General features: G+C 43.8%; 1 protein-coding gene across 2 annotated transcripts in view; it reads left to right on the top strand.

Moving 5' to 3' along the window:
- The first annotated feature begins 1,032 nt into the window (after window positions 1-1,032).
- The window catches only part of KIAA1958 (KIAA1958 ortholog), a 58,349-nt gene continuing 45,237 nt past the window's right edge, over window positions 1,033-14,144 (top strand). For both annotated transcript variants that reach the window (XR_003529162.1, XM_027652449.1), the window contains exon 1: window positions 1,033-1,092. The gene's annotated coding sequence lies outside the window, so the exon portion shown is untranslated. The remainder of the gene's footprint in view (window positions 1,093-14,144) is intronic.

The raw sequence follows: 14,144 nt of genomic DNA, 5'->3' as shown, positions 1-14,144 counted from the left end.
GATAGCCAGGCCTGTCTCCTTCTGGAGTGATATAACAAGGCAGAGGAAAAAAGCCCAACTGAGGAGATGAGTAGAGTTTGGCATGTACCTTACTTATTGTGGGAGAACCAACACCCAGAGAAAATGCTGCAAGCACACGTGAGCCCTTGCATGATTAATTGCAAAAAAATCCAAGTGTGAGTAATGTTGCTGATAGGATCTGTACTTGCAGGCAAATCAAGAAAGTTGTCATTTTCACAACAAATAAACTGCAGTTTTGATTGCCCTATATACAGGTGGAGGATGAGTGCACGTGTGTGTGCACATGTATATACTCCACGTAAAATTAATGCATTGTGCTGTACCTATGATCTCATTAAAAAAAAAAAAAAAAGATTAAGTAACAGTAAATCGTGTATCTCTGTACCTGCACGAAGCAACCGAGTGGCAGCTTTTTGGACACAACTACTTTGAGTAACTCAGCCGCCGTTAAGCCAACAGACCTTCACCAGAGTAATAAGAATTACGTTGTTTCATGTCAGTGGAGAACGTGTTCCTTAGTGGGACAGCCCCCGTCTTCACGTGCACGCATTTCCCCCTGTTTTCAGAAGGAAGCACCCCTGCCCACGGCAACGGAGGGAACGCGGCTCCCTTCGCCCGTGTCCGCGCAGAGCGGCACGGCGACCACCCCGTCCCTGGCCCCCGGGGGTCTGTGCCGCCCCGCGCCGCACGCAGGGAGGGGCCGTGTCCCTGCCCTGCCCAGCGCCGGCCGTGCCGCTCCTCCCGCCGCCCGCCCGCCCGTCGCGGTGCGGGCCGTGTGCGGGGCCGGTGTGCGGGTGTGCCATTGCACACTTCCTGCGGTGCGGGGCACCGGGAGCCGGTTTCCGGTGGCTGACAGGAGCTGGAGCCCACAGCTGCCTCCTCCGGCGCGGAGTACCACACACCCCCGCACACACCACGGGAAAGGAGGAGGAGGAGGAGGAGGAGGGGGAGGAGGGAGCGGAGCAGCCCCCCCGCCGCAGCCCCCGAGCGGTATCGCGGTAACCCCCCCATGCGATACGGGCGGTGCAGCGCAGCCTCCCCGCCCCGCGCTCCCCGGACAGGCACCTGCAGGTACGTGACCCGCACCGTGTGTGTGGATGCGTGTGCGGGGGGGTGTGCGTGGTGCATCCAGCGCTGCCCGCCGCGGGGGCGGGCGACATTCCCCGTATCTCTCTTTGTGCGCAGCCAAGGGCTCTCCGGGAAGCCTCACCGGGCAGAGGCAAGGCCCCCCCGGCCTTGTGGCCGAGCTCTGTGCGGTGGCAGGGGTCGGTGTGCCCCCCTGGGCTGCACAGGGGGTGCCGGTGCAAGGAGAGGGGGTGGGGCAGGAGTGCCTGAGGGGTCGTGGTTTGGCAGGACGTAGGGAGCGGGGAGACACCTTCCCTCCCAGCCCACATTGCATCTTCTTGCGAAAAGAAAAGCGACCTCCCTCCCCACACTCTACCTCTCCCCCCCACTTTCCCCCCAGGCTGAAATGGAGGTGGGCAGCCGCGGTTTGGGGACCAGGAGTCTGGCGGCTGCACCGAGAAGGGGGCACGGGGCCAGTGCCTGGCGATGTAGTTTGGCCCCATTCGAAGTTCAGGCCCTCCGGCACCTCCTGCAGAGGGGCACAGAGGGGTCTGTCTCGTTCCTAGCCCGAGCAGGCAGTGGGGTGAACTCTGGGAAAGGCAGCTCCTCACAAACTTGGCTTGCCACTGACACGAGGCAGGAGCGATAAGGGAAGCCAGAAAACTGTGAATTAAGCTCGGAAAGGATGGTTCAGTGCAAGGAAAAGAGTGAAAACGATGGGGAGCTACATTGAGCCTTCTGCAATTCAATTGCAGCTGTGAGAAACAGAGCCACTCTCCAGCCAAAGGAATAACTATGACCTATAGGTTAAAACTCACCTTCCATCTACAGTGTTAATGGTTATAAATATCTCCTGAACGCAACTGGCAGTTCAGTAGTACTAGAGTAAGGCTGTTTCCATTCCAGCGAATGAAGATCTATCATAGAGACAAAACAATACACCTGGTAAAATGACGTCCCTGTATATGGCTGGCTTTCAACATTTGAATTGTTATCTGTGAAGTTTGCTTTTGCCTGCCTTTTCTGCCATTCCCATACCATCCTTCTCAGAAATACACACTCTGCCAGCAGTGTTGCAATGGTAAAACTGCGATAGATGCTAAAGCTTGGCTTTGAACTGGCACAGACTGTAATGGTTTTCATTTTTCTGTTGATTTGAAGAGAAATGGGACCAAACGCTTAGCATGCTTGATAGCAGCAATGAGAATTTGCATAAAACACATGATGACATCCCTTTGCTACGTTCAGGATCACAGCTTTTCAGGTCAGGAACTAGGCTTGTTTTTCTTCACTTTTTTTTCTCCTTTAAACTGAGTAACCCCAAAATGCCTTTTCAGGTCAGGAGTGACCAGTTCCTGTTTCCCTCGTGGCTGCTTCTGTTCTCTGTATAATTCATAGCTCAGACTGACAGAGCTGTATTCGTGTGGTAGTGCAATTAACCTAATAACCTCAGCCAGCAGCATGCTGGGCCTGCGCGCCTACCCCACAGCACATATGCATCGTTTCAGACTGCTTCCAACTGACTGGCATTACCAGGAGCTGGGTAAAACGGCTTTGGGGGTCAGATCTGCCAGTTTTCTCAGGCTGATTTTTCAAAGGTCATTTTAGGCTTGGCTAAACCTGTTTCTCCCCACTTCTAAAGCCACTCAAAAGTCAGAAGTCACGTGATTCTTGCACTCACCTGCTGTCTTGTGCTCAGCCTGGCACTCAACCTGGCTAAATGATACCCAGATCCCCTCTTCCCCTTCGGCCTATGGATTTCAGCAAAACACTGTTTTTCAACAGTGTGCTCAAGTTTGTCAGCTCTTTGAAGTCCTTCATAGGTAAACTAATAAAGGAACATAGTTTAAAAACCTTGCATCCAAAAGAGTAAGAGAGAAAATAATTGGCAAAAAGATATTGTGTGATCTAAGTATTATCAGAAAGTGTCGAGGGGTTAATAGGTGCTGTTACATGCAGTGTAAAACTTGTGAGAGAGATACACCGTGGAGTTACTATGTCTACTGTTGCCAGTAGCTAATCTCAAGAGTGTAGCAGAGGTCTTCTTTGCGTTCCACTAAAATAGCTAGGTTTCCAGGAGGTGACCTAAAACTTGTGGAAAAACTGTTAGATCTCACGTACTTCTCTAGCCATTGTTAGCAAGCTGGTATTTAAGTTTGGCTTGCTGTTTGTTATTTTTGAGTTTTTTTTAGCAAATATATATTGGTGTTGTTCCTATGCAGATGCATCTGTGCACTGGTAGTTGGTGTTATACCAGGAAGTTTCCTATAACTGAACTTACTGAAAGTTTCAAAAGCACGGTATAAGTCTGTGAATTTCATTCACGCAGTGATAGTGGGTTTATAGTCACAAGTTCCTAAAGCAGCAGCAGTTTGCTGCCTTAGCAGTTCACACCTGGCAGTCACTGGGGGTACCTCCCTTAAGTGGCCACCAAGCATCGCCTTGGTGCCACTTTGAATGGGCTGCCATGTGTCCAATGCACTGCAGCTCCATGGAGACTCCTAGAGTTTCAGCAATAACATCTTCCAGTATTTTCGGTTTCCCAGCTTTATGCCTCTCTGCCCCCCTTTCCTGTTAGTTATAAAACGCAGACAGAAGAGGTCTGAAGGTCTTAAATGTGAACAGACATGTAATCCCAGCCTTGACATTCACTTCCACAGTGCCATTGTGTTTTGACATCTGCATTCTGGGAGGGATAACCTGTCCATGGACGGCTCACAGAGGTGGTGTGAAAATAAACTGCTCTTTATAAGGCACTTTCGCAGAATGGTGTGTGGCAATTAGTCCTCTTGAGGACTGTTATGCATCTGGTAATTCAAGTGTAACTGGCTGAACATAATGCTCTGCTTCCAAAGGTTATCACTGCACACCTCTTTGCAGAGTAAAACAGGGTGAGATGAAGGGTAGTGACTTAAAAGTAGAGCACATTTTTATTGTCTTTCTGGTACTTTTCTGTGAAAAATACTAAAAAATGAGTGTTATTTTGAGTCAAATACTTCCTTGATGGATCTGCATCATAAGTCATAAGTCCAAGGAACTTGAAAGACTTGTACCTTAGTACTATTAATAACAAAGGAGACCCATGGAGCCTAGCTGCTTCATATTCAGTTACTTGACCTTGGCTCTGATTTGTTGATTTACTAACTTTATTTATTGGCCGGGCTGGTATATTCTCTTGCAAGACAGAAATTACAGCTTGTCGTCCCTCTCTTGTTTCCATGGCAATGAATACACCTCACAGATTCTGTAATGAGACCCTTGGCTGGCCACTGGTTTGTCTGCGTTTTTCTAGTTTGGTAGTTCCAGGCCCTGAAATAAATAAAAGGTCTTGTTCATGTGACTGTCCAAACTCAAGCATTCAAAATGGAAACAGAAATCAAATAATAGATGACTTCTGCATGGTGATAATGTGTTGTAACTTAGCCTCAGTCATACACGGTTGGGATGTAAGCAGATAGATAGTGTTCAGTATTGTTGTTTCTTCTGAGAAGGGTATGGTGAAAGGGACCTATCCAGGATCTTGGGTTTAACTTGATCTTTGTAGAATATCTTCTGTGGCTGAGTGATATGCGTGCAAAGAAGTTACTTTGCATGATCTGGGGGCCATTCTCAATTACAGGTGTTTTCCACATTTTCTGGGCAGTCAGTTTTTATCACAGTTTTTATGTTATTAGAGAGTTTGTTCATATTGCTTTAGAGTTCGTTCATATTTATTCATTCTCTTTTCTTATTTATTGTTAAGCAATAGGCAGGATCTGCAAATTTCGTTCACTTGACTGATGCTAGCTCAGAGACATCACATGAGTTCTGTTGGACCCAGGCACCTTAGGGTTTTAGTCCTGTGAAAAGTTACAGGAACAAAAGTTTTCCTTTAAGTGCAGAATCATGGGATTAGATTCATGGTATTCACTGAATGAGCACTGTGACATTCTGCCAGTTTTTATTTCCATTGTTCAAGGTAATTATTTTCTAAAAGAAATCATTGTACCTTAAATATTTTACATATGTGGTTTACAAATAGTATCTAAGATAACTGGAAGAGATAAGGGGAGGAAAGAGATTCCTTTCCCTTTTTCTCTCCAGCTTTGTTTATTTCATCGATTTTTTTCATCATTCTTTTTTACATGGTCTGCCCTATTGTTTTCCTCTGTGATCTTCAGTATACTGAATGTCTTTGGTCGGTGTGGACAATCAGGCAAAAAAGCCCCAATAACTTTTTTTCAAAACAGGAACATAAGCATATAACAGTGATCAAACATCCAAACGCACACGATAATTTACTGTCATCTCAGCTCATCTAGTCCAGCTGACAAAACTCGCCAGCACTATAGTTTGAAAGCTTTATTGTTCAGTCCCTTCACCTATGAACAGCTGCATCTTAATGAAAGCAATAGGCAAGAAATGTATCCATGATATAATTATCTTCTATAGCAGTTTTTTTTCAGAATATGTGTAAAGCTGGCAGCAACTGAATTTAGTAATTTCAAATTTTATTGTCTATCCTGTCATGGGTTAAGACTGAACGAAAGAAAAACCTACTGATGATCTAGTAGGTTTACATTTTGTGAGGGGCTAACAAAAAAGAAAAAACTCCTCAGGACAAAGAAAGGACACGGGGTGTCCAAGACCCTTTGTAGAAATGTCTCAAACGCTCTTAAATGGAGCAACTGGAGCCATACCATGAGATACGCCATAAGATACATGACTAGGGGATTTCCATGAGGCGCCATGAGATGTGTTGATGGTGTGCTGAGGGGCCGTCTGACCCTCATCCCTGCAATCAGCCAGGTTAAAGGAGTAGTGTTAAGGTGACTTCCGGCCTTACGGAAGACCCAGTCTTTGTAATCTCTTTGTTACTCCCGATATTCCTCATTTACATATAAATTGGCTGCCACCCCCCACCCCACTTAGGCACGGAGGAGGGGTTGCCCGAAGCAACCAACATAAAAAAACGACAGGGAGCTAGCGTTATGTGAGACTTCAGGACATCAAAGACCCCCAGGCTGGCCCAACGCTGGATCCAGGACCGGTGATCTCTCTCTCTCTCTCTATTTATTTTCCTTTTTATCAAAGTTTGTCAATACAGCCATTTGCTAACCGTGTGCCTTTGTCATTTTATTAAGCCATTGTGAGTTTTCCTTCAAATAGAATTGTTACCTGTTAAAGGACCACCAGTGTTGTTTCACTGCATCTCTAGCCAAAGGTATTTTCAAATCTGAGTAACTTTCTTTCACCTCTTGTGTTGGACAGTCCTAAGGGATACCGCTGGTCTACCCAGTAAGTGGGGAGGGAGAGCTGGGCATTAGCCTCTCAGCTATAAACCAGGAGAGGTTTGAGCAGTACCAAGACAATGGCTTCCCAGGAAAGGGCAGCTTGACTGCTACTGTGTTTGAAGTTATCTCCCTCTTATATAATATAGTCTATTAGTATGGTATATATGCTTTATCACTATGCATTATTATTATTAATAATAATAATAAAATGATGATGATTATGTTCTATTCCGTAGTCAGATGAGAGAAAAGATAGATCTTGCAGAGAAAGTGTCTGACTTACAGGGTGAGAGAGCTGTGGTTCTGCTGGAATCTGTTGTGCTCCCAGTCCTACCTGGTGTTTTCCCCAATGATACAGTGGAAGAAATAACTAATCTCCCTCTGTGTTGCACCTGTGCAGAGCATGAGGCCAGAAAGAGACATAAAGACATGAGAGCACAGATTCAAATTTCAAACTCATCTCAACAGGTTGGAGATCTGGACTGGAGATGACAAAGTGTGAGTTGTAAAACTGTGTTTACCAGTTGAAAAACTGGTTCTGCTCTATGGAAGGTGAAGAAAATGCTGAAATTACAAGATGGGTAGCAATTTTTTGGTGTTGGTTTGTTGGGTTTTTTTGGTTTTTTTTAAGAAACAGGTGCTCTGCAAAGGGTAGGGAGTAACTTTGGTCCATAGCCATGATGGATGGGAAACAATCGTTTTTGGTAGGAGGGAAGGTCAGGGCTAGGGATCAAAACATGTGCATGACACAGTGTGATGTGGGGATGGGTGTACAGAGAGATGTCAGTGGCATGAGAAGGAAAACACTGCGATGAGATGAAAACACTTCTTAGTTGGCATATCTTCAACTTTGTCCTTGTCACTGTGCTGAAATCTGCCTGGAAGCCATCATGGTGCAGAAAAGTGCCAAAACAGTTAGAAACCTCCTCTGTTTTTTGAACAGTAGACTGGTTGGTATTTACACCTTATCTGGGTTACGGTCAGGTACTTCCATGCAGTTGTACACTGCAAGTTTCCAGAATGTCAGCCAAAATTAGGGAAAGATTAGCTTTTGGTATGTGCCTTGTGTTTTCTTAACTTTTCTCTTTGTCTGCTCTTCTTAAACCTGAAGTCAGAGACTGTAATTTCTATACTTCTGGTATCTCTGAAGTCTAAGTATGGAGGGGAGAGGATATATTTATGTTCTCTGCTAAGTGTTCTCGTGAAGCTCTAGAGAAAACCCTCATCGCCCTGTGATAGTTTGCAAAATCTGCTGCAACACACCATAAGGAGCCAGCATATTTTAGCTGGTAACACTCCAAATGTCATAGCTTAGAATTTGCAAAATATTGCAACATGAAAAAAAATTAATGAACTATTCTCAAAATGTAAAAGCTGACACTTTTTTTTTTTTTTTTATCTATGAGATTTTGATCCTTGCTGTTGAGCCAGCCTTTCAGAGAAGACACTGAACTACTCATTCAGTGGAATATTTTCTGTTCTCCATCATGTGGATCGTCCCTACAGCAATCCATAGTCATACCAGGTCATGCCACTTTACTCTGTGAGGTTAAATATCTACTCAGATTTTGTCATAACTGAAAGCTTTTTATGGAGTTGGGGTTTTTTTCATATTTAACCAGGAAAGTGAGTATTTCCTGTTCAAAATTTAGATTTCATACGGTCTTTTTTTAGCACTGTTAGGGGAAAGAATAATGTCTGGTTTCTTTTTTTTTAACGTTCTTATCTGCAACTATAAAAACAAGGGTGTGTTTTTAAAAACCGAGCTCTTACAGAGCTGGCTTTTAATTTTCTAAACCCAAGAGACAAACATTTGTTGTGTAACCAGTAGATTGCAGTTGAAACTGTTCTATGAAGTGGTTGGCATATTCTTTGCCAGATGTGTGTATCCTAGCAATTTTACCAGACTTGATGAGTGCTGATGACTTAATTTCAAACCACTCAAGTTTAACATTGCCATGTCTGATTTCCAAAAATACAGATAACTATTGTGGAAATAAACTGGTTAAAAAGAAGTGTTGTGTTTGTAACAATTGATTATTAACTATCCACTGTCAGGTGGATCATTTCCAAATCTTCCAGATTTCAAGTTACATTTCAGTGTAGATTCTCCTTACAAGTTTAAAACTTGTACCTCCAAGCTAAGACATGCAAATACCCTGTGTCCAAAACCTCTTTCAGTTAAATTCCGTTTTCTGCACACAGCTTCACTTCATAACAGTATACAGCTAAGAACCCCATAAATGGCAGATTTTCTCCGAACTCAATATTGTGAACCAGTGTAGGACTCCACCCACTTTGTCTGACCTGGTGCTTGGCATCACCCTAAAAATCAGGTACAGTGCTGAGTGTTTGCTGAACAGGCAGTGTGGTTTGATAGAAATATTGGTGACGAAGATTTTTTGGCAGGGGAGAGCTGGGTCAGATATTCTGATTTTACAAATCTGTCTTGATTTGAGGAAGACAATATACTTATTGTGAGGGTGCGTGGAGGAAGCCAGAAAATTATATATGCAATATATATATATAAAAAGTAGATTCTTTTCCCTTTGTCTAAGGATTCAGTCCTCTATCATATTAGACATTATGGCACTATGCAGCAAAATACAGGTGAGTTATTCTCCCAGAATTAATGCTTGCAAGTTTTAATAGACAATTGAGTTCCACTTTTTTCCTGTTTGTTGTTGTTGTTGTTGGTTTGTTGTTTTGTTTGTGTTTTTTTTTCCCCAAATAGTCTGTGAATATGTTTCCCCTCAGCTAGTTTTTTCGCTCTGGTTAGATAATCTATTCTGAAATAATGAGACTGATTGCAGTATGGAAATCCACAGAAGCCTTTCTTAGTTATGCATTCACATGTATGAAGAAAAAAAAAGGCTGTCTGGCAGAGAAAAAAAAATTGTAAATTTGGATTTACCATTTCTTTTGGACCACAAGGGAATACATTATACCGAGCGTCGCACATAAGTCATGTTTTGGAACAGCTCCACAAGATAGTGGAGCATTACTGAAATACAGCATCAGGCAATTTATATGGAGGATGGTTTTTCACCTGGCCCTTTATTTGCAAGAAACATTCCACACTTAAATTGAGCTCTCTTCAATATGCTGCACCTGCTTTAATGTGCTGTGTTTGCTGTATGCATTGAACAGTCTCATAAAGATGGTCAGAATTCGTTTTGGTCTAACCAGGAGTCAGGAGAAGTAGGAGCTCGGAGCCATATAGCAGAGATACGCACAATTAACCATTACAGTTTAATTTTGTGTTTGTATGTGTGTGTTAACATTCAGTGCTCTCCTGTTGGATAGTTAACTCTGTAAAGCTAAGTGGCCTCTTTCAGTCAGGTGTCTCTAAAACTGTCTTCACCTCTGCTGACCTCCTAGATAGTGATTAAACTGTTTGAATGTGTTTGATTAGCTTAGTCTACAGACCTTTTAACTGGTGCAGAAGTATTTACATGGGATAATATTGTGAAGATTAGGATGGAGGAAGTAAAAATGTGGAACCACTTCAGCAGGTTTTATGAAACAAAGACGTATGAATCCAGCACGTATCTGTGTATTTTAAGATCTCAGGACTTGCCCTTTGGGGTCAATGTTTTATTTTTTCCTCTGGAGGAGAAATCGCTCCTTCAGTGGAAGGTAATGGTTTCCCTCATTGCAGCAGTTCTCTCATGGCTCTACCCTCATGCTGGTGCCCTGCCTGTGGCTGTGAGATCCACACTGGGCATGAGGAATATGCTTTTTAGCAAGGTAAGAGCAGAGCAAATTGCTCTGTGTTTTACTTCATTAATATTGATGTGCTACCACTGTCATAGTACAATTAAAAAGCAGAAAGTCTGAGTGAGCACATCTGGACATCAGCTGTTTGGTGTCTTTCCTTGTCTGCCTACACCTGTGAATTTCACTACTTGCCTACACTGTGTTGTGTTGGAAGATAGGTTTGCTTGTTCCCTCTGGCATAGATGGAGTAAATTTGTAACATTATGTTATGTCTGTCCTTTTCATTATTCCAAGGGAGTTACCAGTCCTTTCAGTCTTTTTTCCTCTCTTGAGGTTTTTGTTTGTTTTGTTGGGGTTTTGTTTGTAGACCGTAGCTCTTCAGAAGAAATTGGGGTGATCAGTGCACATTCCCTTTCCTACTAAGGTTATTCTTCACAGGGCACTTCATTTTGCCTCTCAATAAGGAGATGGAGGCTCTTGAAACTGCTGTGAGGAGGAGGGAGCTGGAGTTTTTGTGTAGATGAAGTTCTGACCTGGCTCTCACAGATGTTATAGTCAGAGTTTGGGAACTGGGTTGGCAAGTCAGTAGGAAGGCTTGCAGGACATACCTGTTTGCCCTGGTACCAAATGAATCTTCCCACATAATTAAGGCAGCCTTTGGTAGACTCGGGGTGGAGGGACAATAGGTGAGAACACCCTGACTGTGCAGAAGGACTGGGACTTTTGTGCGGATGAACCTAGTGTTCCTCTGGGTTTTGTGTGGATTGCTGATCTTGCGCGCTGCAGTTTGGAGGTGCACTGAGTTTCCTGCAGTCTTACATGGGCTTTTTGTTCAGGGCTGGTGTTCCAGGAAAAGCTTCTGGGACTGGGTTGAGCAGAGGTCTGCAGCACTGACTAGTGTAAAAACCTCCTCATAGCCAACCAGCAACTGGGAGAGTTGGACCCAGGCCCCTGTCATGGTTTAATCCCAGCCAGACATCAAGCTCCTGCTTGTTCACTCCTCTACCACTGGGATCAGGGAGAGAATTGGAAGGCTAAAAGATAGAAAACTTGTGTGTTGAGATAAAGAAAAGTTTAATAGGGAAAGCTTGTGCACAAAGCAAAGCAAAACAAGGAATCAATTCACTGCTTCCCATGGGCAGGCAGATGTTCAGCCATCTCCAGGAGAGCAGGGCCCCATCATGTGTAAGGGGGACTTGGGAAGGCAAACATCATCACTCCAAACATCCCCCCCTTCCTCCTTCTTCCCCAACTGTATATACGGAGCATGATGTCATATGGTCTGAAATGTCCCTTTGATCAGTTTGGGTTACCTGTCCTGGCTATGTCTCCTCCCAACCTCCCATGCACCCCCAACTTCCTTACCAGTGTGGCAGTATGAAAAGCAGAAAAGGCCTTGGCTCTGTGTAAGCCCTGCCCAACAATAACAAAAACTTATCTATATCATCATCCTTGTGTTCAGCAAATATCCAAAGCACAGCCTGATACGAGGCACTGCAAAGAAAATGAAGTCTACCCCAGCCAAAACCATTACTAATGCCAGAGCCCTCTGTCAGGAAGGTCCTGCTCACACATCAGGAAGGTCTACTGTTCCCATTGCAGAATGCTCTTTCATGAATTAATGCCTTCTTCCTAAGGCATGAGGTATATTGTCAAAGTTTTACTGAGGTTCAAGTAAATTAAGTTATATAGGTGATTTTTCATCTGCACGATTCACCTTTCCTCTCTACCTAATGACCACTTTGAAAGACTCTCAGAGCCCTCGGCGGTCTAGCAGTTTCCCCCTGCGACTGTTGTACAAGTGTGATCCTCTCTGGTTGCATTTGCTCTAAGTGCTGCACTACTTTTAATGATGCTCTGCCTGTGCAAGACACTTTTTCAAAAATAATAGATGTGTATCACTTTTGCTGAATTTATAATTATACTATAAGGAATCCAGGAGGATGTCAAAGTAAAATTTCTCTTGATGTGACATGCTATTTGAGAAACAATGTCTTGGTTTTGTTGTGTGGGATGGATTTTTTTTTGCTGGTTTCTGTCAGGGACTAACAAAAGAAAGCGGCATTATTGTTTTTCACATGGTTTGACCCATTAGATTGTTTGGTAGAAAGTATTTGAGTAGGTGACAAATTGAATTGCTTTTACATTTCCAAGACGCTTAAGACAGAAAATAGAAAAGACAGCACTAGATAAACATGCAGCATATATAATAATATTACTGCCAAGGAAATTTAATTCAGTCTTCAGTGATGGGTTTGGGCAGACGTTTTGCATTCAACTAGAGATAAGGTCATGTATGCAGTGCAGTCTCAAGTAAGTAGGAAGAGAATGAAACTGATATTTTGCATTAGTTGTGTATTATTTATTGTATTTGATAGAAGTGTAGAGCAGACACCTGATACTAACTAACACCATCTGCCTGGTATCAGAAGAGTAGGGCAGTGCTGTATAAGAGTTGCCTCAGAAAAACTTTCATTTTGTAAGCTACTGCTTTGCCAGTGTTTTTCTGGTTAATTTGCTTTCTTTGCTAAGGGTGTAGTTCTGGCATTAGAAATCAAGGCTGGCATTAGTAGTTGACTGTTAGTGTGCAGTGGTCCCAGTATTTTATATCAAGACAATGAAAAGCAGTGGTTATGATCAACTGCAGTAAGAAACCAATATTTTTGTTCTCTGAGGGCAGGAAACTGCAGGAAGACAGTTTTCACAGAATCATAGAATCAAAGAATATTCTGATTTGGAACTGATCAGGATCACTGAGTCCAATCCCTGACCTTGCACAGGACACCTCAGGGATCACACCATGTGACTGAGAGTATTGTCTGAATTCTGCTTGAAATCTGTCAGGCTTGATGCTGTGACTGCTTACCCAGGGAGCCTGTTCCAGTGCCCAGCCACCCTCTGGGTGAAAAACCTTTTCTTGATATCCAACCTAAACCTCCCCTGACTCAGCTTTGTGCCATTCCCTTGAGTCCTGTCACTGGTCATGAGAGTGAGTTGATCTGTACCTGCCCTTCTGCTTCCCCTTGTGAGGATGTTGAAGAGAGCAATGAGGTCTCCCCTCAGTCTCCTCCAGGCTGAACAAACCAAGGGACCTCAGCTGCTCCTCATACGGCTTCCCCTCCAGACCCTTCACCATCCTCATTGCCCTCCTTTGGATGCTCCAAGAGCTTAATACCTTTTTTGTGTTGTGGTGTCCAAACTGCACACAGTATTTAAGGTGAGGCTGCCCCAGTGCAGAGCAGAGCAGGACAATCCTCTCCCTCAACCAGCTGCTGATGCTTTACCTGATGCCCCCCAGGACACGGTTGCCCCTTCTGGCTGCCAGGGCGCTGCTGACTCAAGTTTTGGGATACTTTGTTATGAGAATATACTGTGGAGGGGAAGAAGCCAGAAGTTTTGAAAATGTCCTTTACTTGAGTGCTCTGAAGAGATAGGTGTCAGTAATATCCTTAGACAAAGAATGAAAGAAGGATGAAAACAACACAAAAATACAAAGAAGTTTCCAGCTGTTCAAGTCAGAAATAATCTGATGGAATAAACTATCTAGGTCACTGGGTAATCTGATGGTTATGTTCCACTGTGGTGTTTAGGTGGAAGGATGAGGTGGCACTCTCAAACTTGAGTTTGTCTCAAAAGCCACATGGCTCACGACTGGTGCTTCCAGAAGGAGCTTACTGTATTTTGGTATAAATCTCTTAAGGGAAAACCAAGTTTTGAATCAGATTCTCTGGATGGGAGACTAGTTCCCTCTGAAATGGTGCACTGCACTGCCTTGGTTCTGTCCACTCTTCATCCAGGTACCCCTGTGGTAGATGTGAGACACAAAATGCCCTTCACCACAAACAGAGCTAAAGCAACACGTTTTTTTTAGTCAGAGAAGGTAACAATATCCAACAGTGTCATTTTGGGGCTGGTACCTTAGTCAGTGGTACGTTAAGGAGAAGGGAACTACAGCTAAACATCAAAAAGACAAAAATGGGCAATGGAAGGCCTAACTGGTGCTGGCCGATGCTTGTCAGGAAGTGCAGCTTGCTTTGTGTGATGCATGTGACCCTTGTGCAATCC

Source organism: Corapipo altera, unplaced genomic scaffold (assembly GCF_003945725.1).
Source record: "Corapipo altera isolate COAL_440 unplaced genomic scaffold, ASM394572v1 61286, whole genome shotgun sequence".
Classification (NCBI taxonomy): Eukaryota; Metazoa; Chordata; class Aves; order Passeriformes; family Pipridae; genus Corapipo; species Corapipo altera.
The sequence above is the reverse complement of the archived record's forward strand: the minus strand, read 5'-3'. Positions and strand labels throughout refer to the sequence as shown.